Source organism: Cuculus canorus, chromosome 2 (assembly GCF_017976375.1).
Source record: "Cuculus canorus isolate bCucCan1 chromosome 2, bCucCan1.pri, whole genome shotgun sequence".
In the NCBI taxonomy this organism is placed as follows: domain Eukaryota; kingdom Metazoa; phylum Chordata; class Aves; order Cuculiformes; family Cuculidae; genus Cuculus; species Cuculus canorus.
In genome coordinates, this window is record NC_071402.1 from 63,674,062 (window position 1) to 63,701,594 (window position 27,533).

General features: G+C 40.7%; 1 protein-coding gene across 5 annotated transcripts in view; it reads left to right on the plus strand.

The window, feature by feature from the left end:
* The window catches only part of CARMIL1 (capping protein regulator and myosin 1 linker 1), a 194,127-nt gene that overhangs the window by 31,982 nt on the left and 134,612 nt on the right, over nucleotides 1–27,533 (plus strand). Inside the window, exon 2 of one of the 5 annotated variants that reach the window (XM_054057348.1) lies at nucleotides 9,526–9,601. The exons of the other annotated variants lie outside the window; for them this stretch is intronic. The gene's annotated coding sequence lies outside the window, so the exon portion shown is untranslated. The remainder of the gene's footprint in view (nucleotides 1–9,525; nucleotides 9,602–27,533) is intronic. 5 annotated transcript variants of the gene reach the window in all.

Genomic DNA, 27,533 nt, shown 5'->3' on the forward strand with positions numbered 1-27,533 from the left:
GCAGAAACGAGTGAGCTTACCTAAGCCTGCATTTTGCTGTCTCACACCAAGACTGCAAATTAATTTGGGGGGGAAGAGGCTGCCCTGGCAGGTGTGTGGGAAGCAGAAGTGTTGCTCACTGTAGCAAACTGGGACCACAAAAATTCCAACAGAAACATTGAGTCCAGCAGTTCTGTTAAGCTGGGCTTAACATGGCCTGAGAAAGCTGGGGCTTATTAGCACAGGAGTGGAACTGAGCACAAGGATTGAGGCCGTTACACAATCTGGTATTTTTTTTTGGTTTGTTTTTTTAAATTAATAAAAATTGAGAGCCTGTACGGAGTGCTAATAGGTCTCATGTCTGTTAGAGCGTCGAGCTATATAGTCCCAATAAAAATAATGGACACCTCTTACTGGTTTCTGTCATGGGAAACTTCATCTTTCAGAGTTGTGTACAGAGGTGGTTTCAAACCTGAGTTGGAAATGTAGTACACATTTCCTTTTTTGTTTTAAACCTGGATTATGTCAGAGGGAGAAAACTGTTAGAAAGAGAAGGCATTTGTGTCCTCAGAAAGGTGTAGTTAGGAATGAATGATGGACAAAGCATTTATCATCTCTCTTCCATTAATTTGTCAATATTCATCCCACAGGAAGACCTTGAAGTGTCTCTGAGTGCTGGTTAAATCCTGCTTTTCTAATTTATTGACATACTATTTTCAAGAGGTAAAACTATTAGATTTACTATATACCCTAGTGGAGCAATCAAAGAGGATTACTTTCTTTTCCATAGAAGTTTTTCCTGTACAAAACAAAGGGCGACTAACTAAGCAACGATACTAACTAGGTGTGGCAATGTGTGAATAGGACTTTGATAGCAATTCCACATGTTTCTTGTAGCTTTAATTATTTTTTAATATAAGGGTAGAATTTTCAGACTTTTAAAGTACAGAGCATTTGGGACCTAACTTTTCTAGACCTTTAGAAAATCCAGCTTGTTTCGTGGCTGCATTCATAAGCCTCTGAATATCTTTGATAACCTGCCTAATAGCTGCTCACTACTGGAAAATTAAGAGAAGAAATTCTGTTAATTTGTAGTCTTTGTGAGGATCAACAAAGTGTAAGATTCTTTGGGGAAAGGGCATTTTCTGAAGTATTTTTACTATGAAGTATTCTAGGGAAATGCCATGGAAGGATGTTTGCATTCATGGTTTTGTAGCCATTTCAGTGGAATTAATTCTTGCAAACCAACACTTTGTATTACCAGTTACTTGCTTATTTTTTTACTTCTAAGATATTTTAAACATCTGATACATCTTTCTGAAAATATTCTCATGTTTGTGGTAGTCAGAACCAGGAAAGAAAAATGAATGTGTTTGTGATAGAAGGCTACAGCAGAAGGGGTAAATTAAGCCACTCAGCTTTGGGCTGGAGAGGTTTCCTCTGTTATCAGTGCATAGGTACAGGAGTTTCTCCAGACAGTGATTGGCGAATCCAGATTAAGCTGCTTTTCTGAACCTATTTGTGGAGACTGCTATATCTTTCTGTTGATGACGATGTACTTCTGAATTCAGATATTTAGTTACCTGGCTGCACTAAGCAATATGAATATCCTCTGCTGCCATGAACCTGAGGTACATGATTTGGAAGGGGTGAAGTTGTTTGGGAGGGAATTAAAAAAAGAGCTCAGAATTTCATTTTACAGTTAGTGTGAGGAGTAGGTGTAAAAAAAATTTCTTATAGTGTCAAGTGCAGGAGCTTTAAACTTTCCTTGGAATGTTTTGCCTTGACAGTTCATTAGTTTTATTGCTCCAGTTTTGGCAGAAACCCAGACACAGCAATATTAAGTCTGCATGGATAATGAAGATTCCATTTATAACTGTTAGAATAAAAATCTATCAGTGTAATTTAAATGATGGGCTGTATTGCTAAGTGCAGTTCTCCATCTCTGAAACTACTTGGTGGATCTATGTTAGTCTGTCCATCAAGTCCTTCTAGAAGCATGCCTTTTGCATACCACTTCGTATTGCTTCCAGAAGGTTTCTGTTCTTCTAAATCTGTGCTACAGTATAGGTCCTCTATAGAAAATGTTGTGAGGGCCCATATGTGTTTGGTTTTGGTACTCAGTGCATTCAGAGTTGACGAAAGGGTCAGTATATTGCTGTATGACCACATCAGAGAGGAATGGCACTGAGGAGTGAGGGAAGGATGCTCACTAGCCAGTAGTGACACAAGTGGGGGATTTTCAGAATTGAAGAGAAATAGGCTAGTGCAGCGTCCCCACTTCATGTTTTTCATATTATGAATTGAAGTACTAGACCCCAAACACTGTAGAGCATATGAAATATCTTACCAGCATATTGAGTATTGTTTATTCTCTCATCCTCCTTTCTTCTTCTTCTTTTTTTTTATTTTTTAAAAATTAAAAAAAAAAAAAGTAAATTGCATTGACTGGCTCAGTGGATTTCTAATAAAAAAAAATTTAATAGCTAGATAGGCCCTTGTTTAATATTCATAGCATGGTGTTTTCTAGGAAATGAGATTAAGCTGTTAAAGCATCCAAAGAGGCACTACGTTGTTTTTTTTTTTTTTCCTGGGACTTGCATTTACTTTTAATTATCTATTTTTATTCTTACCGCTAAGCATGTCATGCATCTACGGCCTAAAACAGTATCACATAAATGATTAGTTATTATTTCACGGCTGATGAAACCAACAGAGGCAGATTATCTCCGGCTGCAGAACTCTGGTGATGCTCCCAGCCTTGTGTAAGTCAAGGAGACTGACCAAATGATGACTCGTCAAGCTTTGTAATGACAAGGTGTTGTGTGCTCTGAAATCTGAAGTTTGCATCTGGACTGGATTACTCATGGAAGGTGCTGTGGGGTTCTTTTCCTCTCCCAGGCGTTGCCCAGGGAAGCATCATACTGGGTTGCTACAGTGAATGCGGTGGAGAAATGTTATTTTGTTTTGCAGCTGAGATGCTTGTTTTTCTTTGGGTGTGGCAGCTGTTACTACATCCCAAAAGGGCTGTCCGGAATGGAAGGGTTTGCACTTGTTTGAGGGTAATGCTTCTAGTTAATTTTTCTTTCCATATTTAATTAGTTATAGGTAGCTCTTGAAACAATGCATGCTTCTAGAGCAGAAACTCAGTAAAGATGAGGGGAAAAAGCAGAGTAAAAGAGAACAACAGCAAAAAAATTGGTTTTAGAGTGTGAAGCGGGTTCTCTGGGATGACTTTGAGATAGCAGTGCGTTACTGTCTGGTGGTCATGGTTGAAATCAGCAAGGATGACTGCATTTATCTGAAAGGATGGGGTGTTGGCAAATGCTCAGGAATCCTCTCTTTTGGTCCCAGGGAGGGATATCAGTGTGCTAGAGTGAGGGACCAAGTATGCCCTGTATCAAAATAGGTGAAATAAAGTTTTGCAGGACAGCACCTTGTGTGGTCTCTGACCACAGCTCTCTTATCTGCACAGAGAGAAGAAACATGGTGCTTGTTTAATTTTTTTTTTTTTCCATTAAGATGTATATTTACCCAATTGGAGAAAGGTTAGCTAATGCTCTTCAAAAGGAATATGATGTGATTGTTTCTGGTTCCCAAGGCTTTGACTTTCCTAATTCATATGCATATCTGTCTAACCATCCAGCTTCCTGGCAAACATTCAGTTCTGTATGTCTTGCTCTTAGTAGCACATTTTTCAGTTTGCTGCAGTAATAATAAAGATTTTAAGGCTTTGTTTACCACAGGTTTGCAAAAAAGTGTTGCGCTGCAAGGGCTGTTTCTTATCCTTTCTCTATAAGTTGTAAGGCAAAGCTGCACTGTCAATGAATTGATTTCAAGGCCAGCACTGATGCTGAATACTGGAGGCTTTGCATGGCTACCTTCCCACAAAATGGGAGTGTTTCATGTGACTCTTCTCTTAAAAGATTGTCCGTTGCATTTTGTAGGGTTACTGCCTTCTATTTAGTGTGTGGGGAGGCATTTTTGCACTATATAGATGCTATAAAACTTCTGGATTAAGATGTTTATTCAGAATTTTTTGTGGGCTGTGTTGGTACCGTGAGTTTGGGTCCCAGAGACCAGCTGGCATCAGGTACCTTATGATTACAATCGCGTGAGAGGGAAAAAAAAAAATCCCCCAAATTGTATCTGCTCCTGTTTTGTTCCACCTTCCCTGGCAGTCAGGTGCAGAAATGCTGCCCATGTTGCTGCGGCGGGTGATCAGCCAGGAAGTGATGCGTTCCGGTGATTAACACGGGGTAGCCAGAACAGGACGTTCAGATCATGAAGGAACATGAACTTTCCTACTTTTTTTCTGTTCTCTTCGTTTTCGTCTGCTATTGTTTAGAATTGACCAGTTGCTTTCTGGTGTAATTTTTCTAAAAGAATGCGAATTCCACGATGGTAACTTCATAGCAAAAGAGTCAGTAAGGAAGATGAGGAATCAAAACATACTTGCTAAGAGGAGGAACTTTACCCCAACAGAAGGCAAAACGTGTCAGGAAGGTGGACAGTAATAATGTATTCACTGTCAGGTAACTTTGCTGAAAGCAAATCTCTGTTCATGATTTGTTTTTGTATTTGCTGGATTGGCTTCAGGTTTTCTACCTTTCAGTCATTAGTGTGTTTTGCCAAGTTGGCAGTTAACTCCTTGTTTTCCATCTCATTGGAATATGAATGTTCATAGTGCTCTTAGGAAAAGCCTATTTAAAGGAAGTATTTCCCCATTCTTAGTCAACTTTGTAGTGAAACTACAGTACTAGTGAAACTACTTGGTTAACTTTGTAGTGAATTACTTATTTACAGCTGCTGTTCATCAGTAGATACTACTTTCCTCTTAGAAAAGAATGCATTATTTGTATGGCTTTTCACTTTGTATCTTTGCAGGTGCCTCGCTGTTAAATGTTTCTTTTGGAATGCATGTAAAAATCTGAGAATGAAAAGAAACTTGGATTTGTTTTATAATGATCCCTGGCTTCACATTTAAAATGTAGCTCACAGTTAGTAGTTAATTTTTACTCCATTTTGTCACTAACAGGACTATTTTTATATGGCATGAATACAGTAGCACTAAAGTGATAGCATTGCTGCAGTTTTTAGATACTGTAGTGATTGGACAATGAAGTTGTCCAAAAAAGTTGTTGAGGCCATTTTCTCTTGTCCTGTCACTTCTTACTTGGGAGAAGAGACACCCACCTCACTACAACCTCCCTTCAAATAGTTGTAGAGAGCAATAAGGTCTCTCCTCAGCCTCCTTTTCTCCTGGCTAAACAATTCCAGTTCCCTCAGCTGTTCCTCATAAGACCCGTGCTCCAGTTCTTTCACCAGCTTCCCTGCCCTCCTCTGGACACGCTCCAGCAACTCAATGTCCTTCTTGTTGTGAGGGGCCCAAAACTGAACATAGTATTCAAGGCGTGGCCTCACCAGCACCGAGTACACGGGCAAAATTGCTTTCCTGCTCCTGCTGGCTGTACCGTTTCTGATACAAGCCAGGATGCTGCTGGCCTTCTTGGCCACCTGGGCACACTGCTGTTTTTTTTTATTTCCCAGGAGGGAACATGTTGTTCATATTGTTGGGAGATAAACAAAGACTGAAAGGTTGGATGACTTTCTAAGGAATGTGCTGGCAGGGGAGAATGCAGGCACCGGGGCCTGGTCAACAGTAGAAGAATTCATTTGTGCCTTGGGACAGAATAAACTGTTGTGAGATGAGGAAGGATGAATGTCTGTCTCGGAGGTGGCACAAACTTAAGTAGCTTGTCTGAAGTTACAAAGGAGGAAGTCTGAGACAGTTCCATATTTTGAACTAATGTCTTCGTCCCTAGTATCTGGGACTCCTGACTTGGATCCATAAATTAAGCAGTATTTTAACCGATTGTTTTGTTTGGTAAGATATTATTTACTGGCAAGTATTGCAGGCACAGAAAATAGGATCATGACTGCTTGCCAGCACTGGCTATTGTTGCAAGAAGAGCGTGGTACTGGTAGTTGTTGGAGGGAAGAATGTATGTACAGTAGCAACCAGTATCTGAGGTGGGCTGACTGAAGGCTGTCCTCGTTCCCCTGGATCTTATGGGAGTTGCTTGCAAGAGCAAGGCACTCTCAGGTGTCGGCAGCCAGCATTACCTTTCTCAGCTTTGCAAGCTGGGAGTTAACAAAGAGTCCCCTCTACACTGCGGTGCCCACGCTGAGAAGGTGGATCTGTCAGCGCAGTCTCTGCTGCCAGGGTCTGGGTTGTTGCTCCCTGACTGCCTCATGTGACAGCACCGGCTTCTTTGTCCAGTGCTCTGTGCTCAGCCAAATCTCACCTCATAACCTTGCAGCAAGGCTTTCCAAGGAGGACTGCGCTCTCTCATTGTTAAAATAATCAATTCGTATTTGTTCAGCTGAGAGGCTGGATTGTAATCAGTGCTTAGAAGAGTTCAGCAGAAATCCTGTTGACTCAAAAGCAATAGGAAGAGCTGATTGCTTATGGGCAATAACTACCTATGGCATAAATTATTTACAGTGTGCTTTAATTGTTCTAGCTCTTGAAAGAGAATAGGAAGCTAGTTGTGTCCTCCAGTAGGAGTGGTTTGCTCAGCCTTGCAGGGAGAAAGGTGGAGGTAAACACAGCAAACATGATTCCTTTGAACGAAATGACTCTGGGCACACTCTCCCAATTCATGTAGAGTTCCTGCTGTCATAGTCTGGCTGTTCATAGTCACCCTGACTTCACTGGTCAGTTGGTAGTTTTTGCTGGAGCAGCAGTGCCCAATTCCCATCCTTAACTCTGGTGGTGAGCTGCTGTGAAAAGTGCTGTGTTTTCAGAGGAGGTTGCATGTCCATGGGGAAGCACAATTTCATGTGTTTGGGGCCTAGATATGTTGAGCTCAGTGGAACTATGTGTGCATGTGGTATTTATATGTACATGCTATACATGTAAAATAAAGCCTGCACTTTAATGTCTTCTAGGATTTGGTTCCTAAGTTGTTAATCAGTTGTAAAGTGCTTGGTGAATTGTGGTTTTGCGGAACACCATGTGGCTATACTGTGACACAGGGTAATGATGCGGTCATTCTTTGAAAATCAAGGTCTTAGCATCCTGCCTGGGTGCTTTGTAACTAATTGAGGTAGCCAGCTTGGAAAACTGTTCACACGTCTGTGAGATGGTTTGAGAAGCTACAACACTGGAGAGTTTTAAATCTGTACGGAAGATTAATTTCTCTTATGAACACACTTAAATAGTTCTGAAGTATTTAGGAAAAATATGGTGATTTTTATTTCTTTTCCTCCATTTGACAAGATGTAGCTATTTATCAGTGTTGTACGCAAAGGTTTTGAAGTTATTCTTAGTCTGGAAAACATAACTAAACAATTAATATCATATTTTATGACGTGAGTATTACTGTAATAGTAACTGCAACATCTCATGAACTGCTTACCTAACCCAGAGTATTTCCTAGAGAGGAAGGAGTTACAAGCTAAGTATTTTCCTAACTGTGCAAAACGCAGAAACGAAAGTTTATGCAAGTTACTTTAAGGTTAAGGCAGCCAAGTCCAGAAATAGGGCTCACATGAGAATTTTACAAAGTACCTCCTACTTGAAGTGCTTTGACCTTCCTTCATAGGGTGCTTCTGCTTCTCTCTTGAAGGTCTGGAAATCTGTCACCTCTCCACTCCTTTCTGAGAGCATAACACCTTGTGTACTGAATATTGAGACATGCTCTTTGGAGGCCCATTCAATGAAGGGTTTGAAGGTTTAATCCAGAGCACAGAATGCTGTATACTATAGGGCAGGGGGCAACGTCAAGGGATCCAGGGCTTTGGTGGATTATGTGACTGGTAGTATTGCTCACAGAAACTTTAATCTCCTGTTTTGAAGCTCATATAAAGCAATGGAACAAAAAGCTTACACTAATGACTTTTTTTAGTTCTCTCTTTTTGGCATTGAGAGGGTGAAAATTATATGCAGCACTATAGTTCAGGTGTTTTTGAACGGAAGAATACATACACCAAGGTTAAATAAAGCTTGCTATTGAAACAAGACAGTTGTAATATTACAGCTTTGTGGAGGAATTTCTGCTATGATGAGCTATGACAGAAATGGGTTTTGTTCCTTACATTAGTCTTTGTCTTGTGTGACAGAACTGAATCTAGTTCTTAAAATAATAAAGTTGCTCTTGCAGCAGTAATGCTTCAGACAAGGTGAAGGGGGGTCAAGTATTGGTAGAAAAGGCAAGGGTGTGAGAAGGGGCATCCCAAAAATCGGGAAGAGTGGTTATAGGACATAATAGCTGTGTGTGCTTAATACAAGCTAAAACATAGGTTGAGATACTCTTCCCATTTCCATTCTTACAGTAATGAGCCTGATGCTTCAATCTTGCTTCCTCTTTATTCCCTGAGAATCTGAAGATTGGCTGGGAGGAATTATCACAGTCTAGGAGGCTAGCTCCAGGAGCATGGGCTAACAACAAAAGGGAGAAAAACTGATGAGCCCACATGCTCCAGCTAACAGGGTGAAATTGGCTTGGGACTTCCCACCAAGCCTACTGTTTGAGCTTGCGTCCTGTGTCTGAATCAGCAAACTTGGGTGGCTGCTTGTGAGAGTCCACTCAACTGCAGAAGTGTGTAGGAACTGGCTGTGGGGAGCAGGCACTGGATTTTGCTGTCCCTCTATATCAGAGGCAACTGGGCAGCAAGGACTGTGCCTCTCAGGCAATGCATGAGGCCTGCAGGACTTGCTTCTGCTTTGCCCCTTGCTGCTTTCCTGCTGGTATACTGCCCGAGAGCTGGTGATTTCCTTTAACCTGTTTTAAATGCATTCTGCTTTCTGTTTATCTGAGCCCTCATGCATTGTCTGAACAAACCCCATCGTGCAGCCCAGTGGGGACAGCCTGGCCTCTGATGTGGCAATTAGACATTTTTACTGGCTTCAGCAAAGTCTTTGAATACCTCCCTGAGTAAACCCAAGATAAGCATTCTCATAATAAAGTGAGCTGAAATTCACTTAGGTACCTCCTCCACTGTGTTTTCTGAAAGTGTAAAATAAACCTTGTAAAGATACACAGCATAATAGCCCCTACACCCCTATTGCCTGTCCCTATCTGTCCTGCAAATTCTCTGATATCTGTAATATTTGATGGTAAGTGCTGAGAACCTGGGATAGCAAAGGAATGAGATTTTTGTGGTTTGCTGTGAATGTACCTCATCATGAGGTTTGCTAGTCATAGTTGACTGCCGTTAATCATCTACTTTTTCTTTTCTTTAGCAGTTCATTCACAAATCTGGCATCAAGTTGTTAGTTTTGAGAACCACCCTCTTCTGGATTGTACATAATGTGTCCAGTGATACTTAGCATTGATTAAAAGGCCAAGATTAAATATTTTAGTGAAGCATTTGTAAGCTGCATGGGATAGACAGCTACATAACTGATCATTTATAAACTATTTAAAATAATCTTGTGCTTGGATTTATGTGCTCTGCTGACCTTTTCATAGTTATTGATACGTTATTAATCATTACTATGAAGTCTTAAATATCAGATTATTATATTTTTCATTACAGAAAGCTTTTGTCAGAGTTTCAATGAATTTATGCCTTACAGAGGACACAGAGTGAGATTAGCAAACCATCGCTGGAGGTATGTGGTGTACATATGGTGCTTAGGGGACATGGTTTAGTGGCGGACTTCTAAGTGTTGAGTTTGCAGTTGAACTCAATGATTTTAAAGGTCTTTTCCTATCTGAATGGTTCTTTGATTCTATGATTATAACACTTAGTAATTACATTAAGTTAATTTAAATTTAATTAATTACTGATGGTAATTAAAAGAATCCACAATGATTCTGGGTGTTCCTCCTTCTCTCTTCTTTTTAAATATAGCCTTTATGATGTAGCTATGCTGAACATGTTTAATCTGCAATAGAGGTTTCTATGCAAAGCTGTCCAAGCCTCACAGTTTGGTGTCAATCTGCAGCAGATCCCAGACTTGTGCTGCCCTCCAGCAGTCTCGCCTTCCACCTGAAACTGATGCGTCAGCAGTGGAATGCTTGATTTTTGAATAAATTAGGTGCCCAGCTACTCGTCTTGTGGGCTTAGTTGAATTCATGAATTAATAATATTGTGATTTCCGTGGAGGAAGGAAGGTGATATGTTGGCCGTCCAGCAGGTTTTGGGGTTTTTTTTGTTTGTTTGTTTGGGGTTTTTTTTTTTTTTTATTTCTTGCAAGTTTAACTTACTGAAAGGGTGGCAATAAAAGCACTGTTGTTGGATAAGTATTGTATAGTTATGATTATTTTCTGAATTAAATTGTTCCTTCGAGCTCTTTTCTTTTTCTATAGTAGTGTTTATTTTAGAGAGAGGTTTTTGGTGGCTGTTTTAGTGGAGGTTTGATTTACATGTTTTAATTCACTTGGAAAAACTTTGATACTAAGAAAAAGCCTGAGTTCTTTTGTAGCTATTCCTGTTTGGATTATTATTTTTTTTTCCATAGTCTTTACAGTAGCACCCAGCATCTGCTTTTTGAAAACTGCAAAACCAGAAGAAACAAGTAGGGCTTAGGGCATGTTCAGCCTGGCAGGCTTCGGAGTGGCATGGGAGAGATGTAGGTGTGGTAGGGAAGGACTGGCTGTTGGGACAGCACGTTTCTCATTGCTGTGTTCCATGGATGTTTCACTGGGGAGGCTGGACGTGACCATGGACCTTCTGCTGTGGGACCTCATTTTCATGTTGTTTTCTGAAGGGAGAGGTGGTTGCAGACACAGGATAATAAAAGTTAAATCCTACTGCGCACTTGAAGACCTATTTGATATGTGTATATGCCTCTACAGAACACACAGTACAAAGCTAAGAAAAATAAGGAATGACTGTGAAGTACTGTGATGTACGATTGTTAGTTTATTTTGGAAAGTGTGTGTCTCTTGCATGAAACGTATCAAATAGACTTTCAGTTAAGTTCACTCACTGTAAATTTCTCCATGCTTCTAGTTCCTAGCAGATTGCTCAGTGTAAGAATAAAATCAAATAAGCTGAATTTGCATTACTCAGCATAAAATCAGCCCTCTTAAATGCATCTATATGGCAGCTGTATTTGCTGAGGATCACCGTACCCCTCCAGTAAGGATGCATGTTGAAGAGAAAATGATGATCAATCTTCAAGTTTGGATAGTGTCTCTTTTTTTCCTGCCACTTAGCTGATCTGAGGTGAACTGCCTGACTTTGCATGGAGAGACCATAGTCTTCTAGATTGGACCTTTATTACAGAGGTCATACAGGAAGAAGTAAAACCAGGAGGAAACCCTTGGGGATGGAGTGGAAGAGAGGATGATGAAGAAGGAAGCTTCTTCTGAAAGAAGGTAGTGAGTAGCAAAACATGTATAATCTCCATGGCTGGGCAAGACTGGGATGTGAATCACCTTACTTGTCTTCCCTTACTACAATTTCGTGCTTTGAGTGGTGAACGGTTAGAGTAATGGAGTAACCATGCCGACAGGTTAAAAATAGTCAGGAAATATGTTACTAAATACACTGGTAGTTCACTGAAATGGTAGTTTATTTATACAGCAATCATTAATGAGATCAGCAATTTTTAAACTTCTGTTGCTGCTCTTCAGGTGAATTTTTTGAGGCAGGACTTTTTCAAGCTCAGCATTCAAAGCATGCATCTCAAACACTGTATTTCTGCCAAGGGTTGTGGCCTTTTCTTGGCAACGGTGGCATTGGATTGAAGTGATTTTTTTTTTAACGGACTTATAGCATGTTTTTCTGCATGGTCTAAGTTATCTTTCCATTTCTGTTTTTCTAAGCAAGCAGCAATGTTGCAGAATAATTTAGGGAAGCTGGAAAACCAGGTGATTGGACGAATAAAAAATTAAACTGGTTCTTTAAGCTATATGTTTGGTTTTCATGCCTGGTGCCTGTTATTGCCAGCAGTGGTTAAATGGCCTTTAGCTGACCTCCTTTATTTCTTTGAAGGTTGCTTTTTGACTGTTTTCTGCACTGATATGAAAGGAAATTCCTAAACAAATTTATATGTTTTACATTGTGGTACATATCCCTCTTGTTTCTTTTCCCTAAACCTATGACTAAAGTATGTGACCCCATGGGGTGCGAATAACTTGCAGACCTTGTAAATCAGTGGCAAGTTAAATGTATGCTAATATTTCTTAAATAGATGCAGATACTTCTTTAAGACCTAAACATAGAAAGCTTGGGTATCTAATCAAGTACATGACTTTTATGCCAGGCAGTTGTTGATATAATACAGTATAAAAATTTTATAAGTTATCTAGGCACCGTTTCAGCAAAGTAGGTTAGCGCGTGCCGAAATCCAGCTATTCAAGTAGTACTTGTACTTCAGCATAGCATTGTGTGTTCAAGGAACTGCTCAGTAAAGAGCTAAAGGATTTTGATTTATTTTTATTTTTAATTTGAAAAGGGTCTGTGTGACTAGAGAGTTGTGCTGTAGTAATTGTTTTATGTTTATTCTTGATGTCTTAGTACTCTCTGTTTTTTTTTTTTTTCTGTGCACTTATTATCTAGACGTTACCAGTCTCAAGTCTTAGTTAATAATTGATATTTTGTCACTGAGCAAACTTGTGTCTTTCCAACTGCCCAGAAACCATTTGTTCTCTGAAGTAATAGAAGCCATTTCGGCTTGTCTGTTTAATGACTTTTGAATGAAAAGAAAAGGTGTGCCTGGTGATCCTGCAGTGGTGTTCCTCTATGGATTGCTTGAAACTAGGAAACATCAAATACTGCCTAAAGTCTGCTGAAGGATTTTTCCCTCTATTCAGGGTTTTTGATGGTGGTGAAAACCAGCATATAACGAGGTTTCCTTTCTGACTCTATATCAGAGGATATTGGTGGTTTTCAGATCTGTGAATTGGCACAAAGCTGCTTTGCTCAGCAAAAATGTTTCTGAGGCACAACATAAACCTAGAGAAAAGTAGGCATCCTGGGGGTTTCCCCAGATAACTTGTAAAGAGCCGAACTCCAGAGGACTTTGCCTGTGGGTGCTGTAGTCTGGCAGGAGTCAGGAAACTCTTGTTGGCAAACCTGGAAAAGAAACTGAGGAAGGGAAGAACTGTCCCAGCCTGGGATATACTACTGATGGATACTTTCTAGTCAAATGTTGTCTTTTGAACATTGGTGTCTGGAGCTCCACGGGCACTGGAGCTGCTCATAAACGTAGAGCATCTCTGGTGTTTATCCCATTTGTTGGATGTCTGCAACATTGGGCCTGACAGAGCTGTGTTGCACCCTAAATGCCCATGTGCCATGTGGCTGCTTCAATAGCATGAAGTTGTTCTTGTTTTATGCACATGCACAGCCATTGGCTTTGCACCTTTTTTCCCCTGATGTGTTAATATCTTATTGTGTAAACAAGCTGTACAAAGAAGGAAAGTTGTGCTTTACTGTCAAAAGCTGTGGTGGGAGCTACTGTCCTATGGAGATGTGTGCAGCAGGAATGACAGCTTACTGGAGAAGTGCTGCAGGGCACGAAAGGTAACAGGAGCTCCTAATGGTTTTATTCTGGCTGTGGCACATGCAGTGAGGCACTGAATCATGCGTCCTTCAGTAGAGCAACTGTTCACGAGGTATGTGGCCATGTTCACCCAAATCTTAGTCAACTGAGGATGAAAGCTGTCAACAACTGTTTTATTAATTGCCTCGCATTTAAAACCAGTTGCCTTTAAGTCTCAGCGAATTGGCTAGGATCTCTTGCACAGACGTCTCTCCCATGTGTGCCTTCTCTGGTGGCCAAGCCCTTTGAAATGTTATGTTGAATTCTGCCAAGAAAAGTTGTAGGCCTTTCTGTTTGCAAATTTGTGAGGTACTGGGTATGATTCTCCATTTTCTTAGCTGGAGGATTCTTTTTTGTACTGCTGTTTTTTCAGTAAGCAGAAGACCTGAAGGGTTTATTAAATAATCCTTAACGAAGATTCACAATTGCCGTTGTATTTTGAGTATTTCAGATTGAATTCTCACTTCCGTACACAAAAGAACTCTTTTTCTATGAGAGGAGAGAACCTTGTCTAATCACTTGTTCATTCAAATTTTTCATTGAAACAATTAGTGTGATAAAATACGAAGCAGATGATTGTTACAAGAAGAGTGCAAAGCAGTAACTAAACCAGATCTGTATTGAGAACTTTTTGAGGTAAAATTTTGTAAGTTAACTTAGTCTGTGGGGAAAGTTTCTTTTAAATACTTTAGTAAAGCCTCTCATTTTTGTAAGAAATGTAAATGCTTGCAGGAAGCCATACTGTCACATCTGAAATGTATTGTAGAGTGAACTAATAGGAGGTGAAGAGGTTTTAAGTTCTGTCTCTGTCTCAGCAATGTTGAAGTTTGTATGAATATGGAAAAAAGCCATCAGAGGATAAAATTAATATTATCTGCCAGAAGTAATAATTTTAATTTTGCTTCATCAAACAAAGCACTAAATGGATACAATATTAAAAAAGTCATGATTCTTCTGTTCTCATTGTAGCTTTTTGTTTCTTTTGACACCAGCTATATACTTGTTTACAGTAGGGCAAGAGCAGCTATGCTAGTACTAATCATATCTTACTACTTTTAAACTGAATAGTACTCACATGACAGTATTTATTAGGTCTGCTTTCTGAAGGTTTAATTCAGAACAAATTGTAGTGTTTACCCACTAAAGTATGAAAACTTGAAACATACAGCTCCAAAATAAAATTATCCCCTCCTTCCAGGCTCGTTCTGTTTTTTTTTCTGTTCCTGTTTACTGATTCACTACTACAGAGTTCACAGGAAAGAAATTGTCTTAAAAGGTTGTAGGTTCAAGACTTTCTCATAATGTAAGTGACATGGAAAACATAATGTGCAAAACCAAAAAGTGAAAAAGCAATTGTTTTGTATTAAAAAAACCATAAGTACAGAACCCTTAACTTTATTCCTTGTTCTTACTTCAGGAAAACTGCTGATCTGTCCAGAGAAAATTTGTGACCTTTCCATCCTAAATAGAAGAAATTTCTCTCTACTATCTTGTCTTTCCAGAAAGTAAGCAATAATCCTAAAGTTGTAAAGTCATTGCTTTAGCAGGGATAAGGGAAGAGTTAGTGAGACACAGTTTTAAAATACATTAGAAGATAGAGTTTTTGAAAAATAAGGGAGGGTAGACAGTTTTGAACTTTCTGTAATCCTTTGATTGGGGGTTACTTTGGTGTTTGAAGTTGACAATAGTGTCTCCAGGATGAGCAGACGGTTTTTTAAAGGGATTAATTTATGTGACAAGCACTAATATTGAAGATTGGTTCTGAGCTGTTTTTATGCGTTTGTTGACGTATTAATTCTGACAACTCTTAAACAGAACAGCTAACCAACTAAAAGGCTCTTCATCCTTCTTTAAACTCCTAGAGACTTTGAGGTGGCTTTCTCATTGAGGGGCTGTGCAACATGCAGCGGGAAAACAGTCTGCTAAGAAAGGAGTAATCTTTAGTTTTAACAGAAGAGTCAAATTAAAAAAAAAAAGAAAAACAACCCAACCCAAAACCTCAAACTACACAGCATTATTAAATTGTCCAAACATAGGTCTGGCCACCCACAGCCAAGTTTTAAATTCCTTAAGTTAAAAAATGTTTATGATGAGAGTGCCGATGTTCAACAAACTCAACAGCTCTACTGTAGCACTGCAGGGCTTTCTTTAGGGTACAGCTGAGTAAGCTAAAAAATATTCCCTCCATCTTCTACAGGATAGGACTGCACAGATCCTGCCCTCTTAGGTTTTTCAAACTGTGCTATTTTAATTTCAGCACACATGCTGATGTTCAGCTGACTACAAGTGACTAATTATTGTGATTATATGCATGCAGACTTCATCGCTTTTTTTTTCTAATGGAGCTGGCAGTGCAGGAGAAGCCTGGCATTTTATCTACTGTATAATTTGCTTGTTTTTATGCTTAGTATAACAGCTTGCTGAATGAGCGCCGAAGTGAGACGTAGATAAACAACAAGACGAGGGTGGGCACACAGGCGCAGGGGTCGTGAGCGGTCATTGCAAGTATCCAAAGCCATCTATCAAAGAGGCGTTGGGAAGGCCAAAAGTGTGAGAGCAAATTGAGGACTAACTTGTACTGCTTGTGCAGACAGACCTGTTGACACCCACATCTTCAGTTTTTATTCTTGGGAGGTAATTTCTCTGTGGGTGAATGACATCTGCTACTTGACGGGGGCCCTGTGATGGCTGGGTATGCGCTCAGCTGTTGGTGTTTCCTTGTGGGTACAGCGATTCCTGGCATTTGCTCCTCGGGATGTGCAGAGGTGTGTGCGGAGGACATCCATTACTGGCGCGTATGTGTCACCGTCATTTCTGGGTTGGAGGCAGCCAGGGATGCTGGCGTTGCTCTGTGAGGAGTACCTGGCTGTTAGCCTGCCAGAAGGGCCAGTGCAGGCTGGTTTGCCAAGAGAGGTGATTGTCACCAGCTCTCTGAGAATCTAAAATGGCTTCAGTTCAAAAAGAAATAGATAAATTTGTTCATCCTAGAGAAGACAAGGCTCTGTGGAGATAGTATAGCAACCTTCTAGTACTTAAAGGGGGCCTACAGGAAAGCTTAGGAGGAGCTATTTATCAGGGAGTGTCGTGATATGATGAGGAGTAATGGTTTTAAACTGAAAGAGGAGAAATTGAGATATTAGAAAGATTTTTTTTCTTTTTCACTTGAGGGGGTGGTGAAGTACTAGAACAGGTTGCCTAAAGAAGTCGTGGATGCCCCATCCCTGGAGGTGCTCGAGGCCAGGTCGGATGGGGCTTTGAGCAACCTGGTCTAGTGCGAGGTGTCCCTGCCTATGGCAGGGGTGTTGGAACTGGGTGATCTTTGATGTCCCTTCTAACCCAAACTGTTCTATGATAAATGAAGTCTTGCCCATCCTGCTGGGGCAGAGTAGGGGGCAGAAGCACCCGAAGGATAATCTGCTGTCAGGACATGGTGGTGGCAACTCCTTGCTCATGCTCTGGTTGCACCGCAGGAGGGGGCTGGCCCAGCTGAGCGAGGGATGGGTGCCTTGGCAGCCCTCGCTGCTTCCATGGACTGCAGTTATGCAGCAGCCCCCACACCTCTACAGCCTTGCTGCCTGACACAGCACGTACGCCTGGCCTGACTTCTCTGCTTGCTTCCTTGGATAGCTGCACATGGTTTGTTTACCTGGAGTCATCTCTCGGAGGCCACTGCTAATTGTTAATTTTAACAGCTTGCTTCTCTCACAGATATCGGAGGACAGGTAATCACCAGGTGCCAATGGCTCTAGTTTTGATTCCTAGCCCCACAGGCAGCTTGTGACCTGTCACTGTTGATAGATGGGTTGTGCTAGAAGAGCTAGGGTCAGACCAGGAGTTAATTCCAGCCATGCCTCAAATATCTGTGAAGTCGCTCCATGGCTGCCGCTGTGCTCTTGCTTCAGGGAACCTTCCTGATGCTTCTCCACTAATTGGACATCTCGTTCAATTTCTCTCTGCTTTGCATAAGCCAAGGTTGCGTGATGATGCAGTGAGATCTGGACTGTCTCAAGACTTGGTCAAGCTGTTTCCTACCTGGATTGTGACAGGGAAGAATTCTGCCTGAATCAACTTAGTCCTTGAGATGCTGGCTTAGATGTCCTGGCATGGAGTCTGCAGCAGGCCCAGGAGGCAACTTGCATGACCCACGCTAAATGCTTCTGTGTGCTGCCTAGGTGGTGTGGTACTGCTTGGGTGTTTCTGTACTGGACCATGGTCTAAAAGAGCCTGCCAAGGGCCATTACAATCAAATGATAGAGTATGTTATGAAAACGCCACATCTCACCTGCTCTTTTGGGCACGTCCCTTGGCAGTGTAGATAGAGCTGTGCTAGGAGTCATCTTTCTCTCACCAAAGAAAAGATTTCAAATCCATGCAGCAGGACCTCCCGAATCTGCTTTTTCACTTGACCTTTCTCGGGGTTTTGAGTTCAAAAGCTTTTGATGTTTGTGTTTGTTCAGAAAGGAGTGGCTTGGTTTTATTTATGCTCTGATTTTGTAGCTTATAGAATTTGGTAGCACATCCAGGTTTTTCTTTGCAAGCCTGAAGTCCGTGCTCAGGTGTTTTTGTGGAATAAAATGGGCTCTTTTGTTACTCTGATATTGACATCAGGATGTGGAGTTTACAAAAAACATTAATATTATGAGACTTGACAGTAAAATAGTGAAATGTAGTTAAACATAATTTCACAATTCTGCCTGAAATGAGCTTATGGAAATTCTCAGTTACCTTTAAAAGGTCCCTAGGTTGCAGTAGGAGCCATTGGCTTGCTATTATGTGTTGTTCTTTTGGAAATACTAGCATTGCAACAGGAAATTAACATTTTCTTATCTGAAATTAAAAAAAAACCTACAAAACCAAACTCAAACCCTCAGTGTTTTTAAATGTAATCTTAAAATGAGAACTCTGAAATGTTGTTGGGGGGACACACTGAAATGTTAAATTTCAGTAATGATGTGAAACATTTTTTTAAATTAATTGTTTAAGGTACTAAATAGAACTAAGGCACACATCTACTCTTGTGGATAAAGAGATCGAGGGCAAAACAATTGACATATAAATGTCAATGTCTTTTTAGTTTCAAATGCTTGTATGTCTCTGTATTTCCATGAAATAGTGAAATGCTGAGCCCATGACAAAGTATTTTTGTGTGTAGTGGGATGTTTTTGTTTGCTTGGGCTTTTTGTCTGTAAAGTATTAATTTGAACTATTATTAACAGTCTGTTTCTCTGCCCCCCTCTCCCTTTTTTTTTTTCCATCTGCCATATGCTGCATGTCTTCTTGCAAGATCACTGGGGATGGGTGATATCTAAATATACTTTTTTCTCAGTTTTAGCACCATGTGGCTCTCATCCTCATTGGGATTTGAATGTTCTTCAGGATAAAAATGTTAAGGAATATGATGCCATTTGTGAAGAGGGCCCTTTCTGAGTATGAGAGGTGCTTTGAGCCTTCAGCGGAATCAGCATTTCTCCAAAATGTCCCAGTGTTTCAGCTGAATATGGCATCAGCCAAAACCACGGGATATTAAGTAATATGAATACAAAACAAGTGTTTCTGCTTTTTAATCAGGTTTCACATGTATAGTATATTCTCACGTTCTGCTATGAATTTTACAACCCCTGAGGATGGATTTCAAGAGAAACAGATGTATTTGGAGTGCATTTAAAAATCTAAAATTGAAATAAGGAAAAGAAAATTTAAAGATATAAAATACACACGCCTAAACTGCCTTTTAAACTTTCTTCCATACGAATCAAATCAGTTCCTCCTATTTTGTACGGTTTCTCAGTATCTGCCGCGTTTCAACACTGGCACATTGTAGGAGCCAGGTCTGCAGGAAGTGTCTGGTTTAATGGAGACTGCTCCATGTGTTTGTGCTCTGCTCTGCTTTGATCTCGAATAGGACTTGTGGCTGCCATGGGTCACTGAAAGCAGGTGAGCAGGAATCATGAACTGAGGCAGTAGTCGTAATTTGCTGGGTGAAATCAGAGCAGTGCACGTACGCTGCCTAGGTATTTCCTGTGTAGATAAGAGAAGCGGGATGCTTGACTGAGCTTTGTTCTGTCCTTGTCCGAAATACCCCAGATTTCCTGATATGATATGTTCTTCTGTTATTTTTTAATTATAATGGGGTCTGGAAGTCCAAAAGTAATTGCTCACAGTATTCAATGTAATAGACATTCTTGAGCAAGTCTAGACCACTCCCACTTGGATACTAGAAGCTGTGTAGTACAGAAAGGAGGAGGTGATAGCAGCAAATAGTGGTTTCATAGTACCATAGCTGGGCTGCTTCCTGAGCTGGTTTAGGTGTTTCTGTATGCTGTGCTTCTTGCCATCTATATTTAACTACATATTGCCCAAGGCACTATCCCTTTCAAAAGCTTTAAAATAGGCAAAGTAAGGAAAGATCATCAGAAGAAGATGCTATGAAGTAAGGGAACTTGCTTGGATTTACTGGCCTGAACAGACTGAAGTCTCGTACGTCTCCATCAGGTTCCTATCTGTTAGATAATACAGCACCTCTGTAGCTTGTTCCTTAATCATTCACTAAGAATGAAGAACAGAGGGGTAAATAAAGTAATGCAGAAAACTATAAGAGTGGTGCAGATAGTAGTTTGGGGAATGGCAAACAAGTTTCCTTTTTCCTCTTGGTTTTTTTTTTTGGAATGTTCTGCAAATCATAACATTATGAAGAGAAGAGCTTTCTCTCTGAGATCCCAAATGCAAACAGAAATGGTTTAAAGTCTAGACTATATTCATTGCAGCAGGATGGAGGGAAGTGCAGTGAGAACCTAGCCTTGTGGCTTATTTGTAGTATTTCTCTATATACAGAAGCACCGAACATCTGGCAGTTGTGTGCTGTTTGAGAATGCACAGTAACCTTTCCTTAGTAGGACTGATAAGAGATGGACTAAAAAGAAATAGAAATGTACTTGGACTTAATAGTTTAGCACGATTTTCCCCTCCTTCACCATCTTCCCTTTTTACTTCCTCTGTTAATGCATGTGAACTGTTTTACATTTAGAATCATAGAATAGAATCATAGGATAGAATCATAGAATAGTTTGGGTTGGAAGGGACCTTAAAGATCATCTAGTTCCAATCCCCCTGTCATGGGCGGGGACACGTCCCACTAGATCAAGATGCCCAAGGCTCCATCCAACCTGGCCTTGAACACCTCCAGAGAGGTGTTTATTTCATTGTGTAACAGATTTCTGGCAGCAGGGTTTTTTTTTCTGCAGCAGAGAAATCTAGAAGTGTAGCGAGTTTTTGTTTTAAATATTAGTAGTGCAAAAATAAATAAAAATCACTAATATCTTTTAAAGTACACATTATTTTCATGTAGAATTCTGGGCTTAGTATTCCTATAAAGTAAACAAAAACTTCCGACTTGGGAGTGTTATTGTTCATGTAACTGCAACTTACTGGAAGGAATAAGATCAGATTTACCGACTCATTGTAAGGATATTTTGATTCCTCTAAGTTGAGCAACTGTTGTGGTTTTTTTTCCTAGTGTTGTTGATTATCTTCTTTTACTACTCATGTCTTGCTTGGCAGCTAATTCTGTGTCCCTTGCGTACCATGCTGTTCAGGATCTGTTCCTTGTGGGTGGGTATTTTTTGCTAGCCATTTTTTCAAGGCTTGTATTAAATCCTTTTCCTGTTGTTATGTCTCCTGTTCTTCATCTTCCCAATGAGATGTGTTAGTGGGAACACTCTTGTATAACTGTATAATGATAGAGTAGTTTGCATTTTATCTGTATCTGATGTGAATTCTGTAGATTCAGGAGGCTGTCTGTGAGAAGGGAATGCTTTGCTGGACGTACCTGCGTTAATCTGGGGCTATGGCTACACCTGCAGACCTGCAGAATCCCAGGTCTCTTTGAGGATTGCATAAGAAGTTAACAGCCTAAATTCCGCTGGGCTTCTTCTGGCTAGTTGTAAGAAAGACAGACAGATAGCAGTAGGAAAAGGCAGTCTGTAGGGAGTAATAACTACGAGCATGTAAGTAGAATTTAGGTCTCTGAGTCTGAATTTTGTCTTGCAAGAAAATCCAGGCCTTATAATGTCATTATTCAAGTTAGCTTTTACTAATTCCTATTAAACATTACCTGATTTCTCAGGAAAGCCTCCAATTGCTGCATTTCAGCTGTATAATGTATTAGCTGGACTAGTGCTACGTATCCTTTCTGTCCCAACACTTTGAAGAGACGATGTGCTGGATGTTGCGTCCCTGATCCCACTCCCTGAACTTGTTTCTACAGAGATTCATGGCGCCTTCAGGACTTACTTAAAGTGAGGAGATCTAATGTAGTTTAAATCAAACAAAGCAACTCTCCTTCCCCTTCAAAATGTGGAGCTTTTCTGGTATTGTCACAGAATAGGATATTTAACAGAAAAGTTAGTGCAACTGCAGTCTCGAAGTCTTCTGGCAAGCATTACTGTATCACTACCTTTTTCAGGAAGCTCTTTGTGAAAGCAGAGACAGACAGCTGTGTTAAAAACTGCTAAAATATTGATGAATGAAAGAAACCTTTCGAAGAGGGGACTGCCTCACTGAGTTCAGTCCCTGCTGCGACAGGCATCCCACATCATAGAAGAGTGCCCTATATCAGTGGAGATGTACTTTTAGGGTTCTTGCCTCCATTGCTCCCATCTGATGTCTTGCTTCCTGGTGGTGAGGAATCTTCCAGTTTCTGATAGAGATGCCGCCGTCACAGTTAGTTGTTCTTGTGCCAATTAAACTCCTTGTAAATTTAAGTAGCTCTTCTCCTTTTCAAGAGTTAATGAATAAATAAGAGGGACATTTACAGTCCCCTCAGAATATAAATACACTGAGCTCTTTCTGGTATCCTGTCACATGAGTAGTTGTCTCTCCCCTTGACTGTTTATTGATGAGGCCTTTAGTCTTAAAGTTGAAGATTTTTGGCTTGGTGTTCTAGGTGAAATTTTGAATTCTGTAGTAGTCTGGTTTTGTGGAACCCTCATTTTATCCTATGCATCAAGTTTCCTACCCACCTTGACGTTATTCCCACCTCCAGTGTGCTAAGCAATATTGGTGTATGCTGTAGGGTACTTTGCTCACATATTTCCTTCACCTAGGAAATGAGCTGCTGTGTTGAGAAAGAATGTCATGTTGGTGTGATGTTTGTCTTTTTGGTGCTAGCAAACTGCTGTTGTGTTTTGTTCTGTTTTCCTTCAGCCTTTTTCTCCAACTGTGGCTCCCTTTATAGTGAGTTCCAATGCCATATGTTTCTACTGAGGTGATTTTTATGAGCAGTAAAACTCAGATAACTTGTTTTTGTTTGCCACTTCCTCTATCTTTTTTTTAAACTGTATTTATTGAATGTTTTCGGAACATTTACCGCTCTGTACTTAATAGTTTTATTAAAGTCCTTGCACCTAGACCTGTGATTTTATTTGCCAGTTCTTTAAGAATCCACAGATCGTGATTATTGAGGTTTTTCTAGTTTTGAGTGGATAAAACTCTGAGTTTTGCTGCTGTTTTCATGCTCTCTGCCTGTTAGGCATCTTGGATTTCCCAGGTTTTGAAATAAAAAATTTAATTCCATTTGGAGACTGTTGAAAATTTTCTGTAGGACATGTTGAAGTCAGATGCTCCGCACAAGTGTTGTGGGATGCTTAAATGAGATTTTTTTTTAAAGGATAGCGATGCCATGAAGAAGTCTAAAACTGTGTCTTGATTTCTTTTTTCACCCCAATGGAGTATATATCCTGCTTCTTCTTTACACCCCTCTGTGTGCTTGTTCATGCTGAATTGGAGTGGCAGTAATTCCTCTTTCCAGTGCTTGCTTTATCGTTCAGTGATGTACCATCCGACAGGCATCCCTACCAGCCACCTCATCCTTTTGCCCAGGAGAAAGGTTGTGCTTGTGCTGCTGTTGTACTGAACTCAATAAATAACAAAGGAAGCGATTTCTCCGCTACCTCTCAGGATTTTGCAAGGACAAAAGAGGTAGGAACACATGGCTGGGTAATGAAATGTGGTATTTCCCAACAGATGATAGACCCCGAATGGTGCTCTCTGAATGTGTGCAGTAAATCAAGGAGTGGGATAGATGTGAATGATATATGAGACTGACTCACTTTGGTAAGTTTAAATAGTTTATGCAGTTTCCAGTTCACGATGTGTTCAAATCCACTCAGAGTCATAAACAGCACTTCCGCAGCTGGTGATGTGAGTGAACCCAGCTTGTCTCTGGTTTCACTGAGGAACTACAGACCAGGCAAGGACAGGTAAGAAGATAAAGCCACCATCAAAAAAGTGTATTTGAGGAAGGGTTGTGACTTTGCACGGTGGCTCTTTCACCGATGACTCCTCTTAAAATAAAAACATTTTGAAAAATTGAAGCTCAGCAGATGGCCACATAATCTGTTGTTGAGACTTTGAGGATGGAGGCTTGAGGGGACTTCTGGAACAACTTGACGCACTCTGACAGAGAGGCAGTACAGTGCATTTCTCATTTCCTCCAGTCCTTCCTTCCATTCCATCTGCCTCCCTCAAACCCTAGAGAGCAGATATAAACCCCATTAAATTCAGGCTACTGGTTACAGAGAGAGGCTGAAGGGCTTAGAGGAAATATGATTTTTGAAGCTGATGAAGAATCAACTCTCTACCAATGGTGTTCTCCTTTTTCTTCCTGAATTCCTCTGTGAGCTAGGACTGAACCTTAAAAATGTTACAATTTTAGAATTAAAGATTTAAAATTTAGAGTTTCAGAATCAGTAGAAGTGAGGAGGCAGGGGCTGTCATTCTGAACAGGAGACTTTAAGCAGTGGAGTTGATGCTATTGCTTAAACAACTGTCTGCCCATAGACCTTTCTGTTTAGATTGCTGTTGGAGAGGCTTGCTTGACACTAATGGTTTTTGTCATTGCCAAACCAACTTCTTTTAGCCTTTCACAGAGCAGAAAAGGAAAGCCTTGCTCACGTTTTGAGGAGTATTTGAAACCTACTGTTGCCTCAAGCTTTAGCTTCCTGTGCTGTGCAGTAGAGTGTCTGTTAATGAAAGATGAAAGCTTTCTATTTTGGTCTTGTGAGTGTAGCTCATGTTTCATGGGCCAGATTGGTTGATTTTTTTATGTGTTCCTTTGCAGTACTGCCTTTATCTTGGGGAAGAAGGGAATAGCAACTTCACTGAGATGCTAAATTTAGAGTGGTTAGAAAAAGTGAGGATGTGTATCTGGAGTCTTTCTAGCTTTTGAGACTCAAGGCACCTGAAGAGGTTGATATGTGACCAAGCACATCAAGTTGAAAGGGTAGTGTCTGGGCACCAGAAAATCCCTTGCCCTTCACCCCACTGAATATCGCAGGTGGCAGATCTGTGCACCCTGTCACACACAAAGAAAATCCTTATTGCTTTGTCATTTGAAGTATATATCGCAGAGATAGCTGTCGGTGCTGTGTTCTGATATGGACAAGCTTAAAATACACGTTATTAAAATATGATTCTGGGACTGCTTTACATTGTGGCCTAGTACACTAAAGAGCTTGATACAATAAGTTTTACTTACATCAAGTATTCTCAAACACGAGGGACAGCAGATTTGTGGAGTTCTTTTTGTAGCTATGCAAAATACAGATGTTAAAATGGAAAGGGAGCAGTCCAAAAAGAGGGTATAGGGTAGAGGCCATGATGTTCTCTGCCTTGGTTGTCACCTATTTTCTGCCTTAGGTATATTGGGGAAACTTGCTTATCTGAACTATAATTATCCAAGTGCTTTTACTGTATGAGTATAAAAGCAAAATATGATTTGTATTTTCTTTCTCTAAGACCTATAGCTTAGTTGCAGAATTGATATTTTTATAGTGGTGCGTATTGTGTCGTTCTCCTACCTCACTTTGCTCTCAGATGTTGGTATTTCCATGTTCTTTTTTAGGCCAATGGATACTTTTCATTAAAAACATTTCTGTGCAAGTATTGCAGAATGAAATACCATGTCTATTCACAGTATATTTGTGCTATTGGAATTCTTCTGTGGAGGCAAAAGCCTGCATACTTGTGTGTCCAGTCTGAAGTGCTCCAGAGCAGATGCCACCCATGTCCTGCGGGAAGCTGTAGTCCAAGATACAGTTCTGTCTGCAAGCCCTAGCCAAAAAGTTCTGTGGCTCAGCCTTCCCCCTGTTTCTCCCTCAGCTGTTCACTGCTATACCCTTCCAATCTGCCAGTATAACTCCTCAGCAAGCATGATCCACGGGAGAAAATAACTGCCTAGGCTGTTCTGGCAAATCTGAGGTTCAATAAATGCTACTGGATTTCACCTCCCTCTGAACACTGGCACACCTGGACAGCATTCCACACTGAAAATCGCTGAGGTCCCCTGCAAAACAGTGCTGTTTTCATTACAAAACAGTGACGTTTCTAATAAGCGCTGCTTTCTGTGATGGTATACCCAAACTACAGTTTCAGAGGCAGAATGGCTCGGCTGTCCTGTTCATTATGCACTGGCTGGCTTTATTAGAATTTTTACAGTATGTCCTGATTTTTATGATTGCATTATCCAAACTGTGGACACCGGACAGCTTGTGGAGCCAGGTGTAAAGTTGTTTTCTTCTTTAAAAACCTCCTTGGTGCTGCTGACAGAAGGCAGCAGCTTCCAGGTAAATCCGCCGAATTGCGGGAGTATGTGAGAAGCGTTCAGCTTGCCTGTACTTTCATACAGTGTTAGGAGCTTCTTATCGAACCCTGCATGCATAGTACAGAAAGGAGTGCAGAGCTGCATGGGCAGCCTTTCCTGCTGAGAGCAGTGGTGTTCGATGGAAAAAAACATGTCTCACATGAAAGCATCTGGGAAGGCTTTATTCACCGCCTTATTTTCTAGAAAGCAAGAGCTGCACTAGGGCACATGCAGTCATCAGAGGTTTCCTTGCTTTGAGTGAGAAGATCTGCAGTGATTTTTTTTTTCCACTTTTTCTATGACAAACTCCCAGACTAGAAATGTGAGACCAGAGCACAAGTGATGAACAGCGGTGCTTTGTATGGAAGGTAACTTCATATTTGTTCTGCAATATGAGCTCAGTGTTTGGTTTTACCTGGTTATGAAAATATTAAGATTCTTATGTTTTGCTATTTGATACTTCTAGCAAAGGGCATCTTACAGGGTATTATGTTGATTCTTATAATTCAAGCTACAGTATTCAGAAGACACATGAAAGTACACTTTAATCCAAATCAAAATGGCAAACAGGAGTATGTGTTGGAAAGCTTTATTTGCAGTATACTTACAATGAGTTGCTGCTTTGTTGTCTAAGCGCTCTGAGACAGAACGGGCTGTTACAGGAAACCTTTGTACGGTAGTCCCTCCCTGGTGCTTTCAGAAGCTCACGTACCCTGGTATGATATGCCCTTGAACTGGCATTTTGGTAAGCAGAAGAGGTTACATTGAAGTCAGTGTTGGGAGCCAGGTAGGGAGCCTCAAGAGTGGAGGGTACAAGTAAGTAGGCCCTTTGCCCTGCTCTGGAGGGGCTGTGTTCACAAGTAATTGTTGTGCATGTGTGGGTGTTCACGAATAGTTGTCCCTGTGAAAGGAATTGCAGAAAGCTGACTAGGTGCCTGGCTAAACAGTTACTGAATCTGGTTAAGCTATTGCACGTGGATCGTTCACAAAAATAATTGGTTGTTTTCAGAGAGTAGGTTGTGTTTGCCCTGCTTGTTTTGCATCAGGCAGGGAGTTGTTTTGCAGTGCATTGCAGGCTGGTTTTGTTCTGCTTCATATCTGCTGATATTTTTCTTCCACATGTGCAGAAGTTTTTTTCTCTTAAATAAAATATATCCACAGTTTAAAAAAAATTCCTCTGGAAGCCTGGTTCCTAGTGGCTAGGAGATTGCTGGAGAATGGCTAGTGGGGCTCGCTGATGGAAGATAAGCATGGAAAAGGGGCAGCATGCGAGTCTAGAAATGGGAAATACTGGTATTTGGCCACACACAGCTGGGACCGCTGTGTAAGTGGTGTCTGAGAGCCATAAAACAGCCAGTCACACATCTCAGTCTAAAAGATGGTTTTGGCTTGCAATCCACAACCATGCTC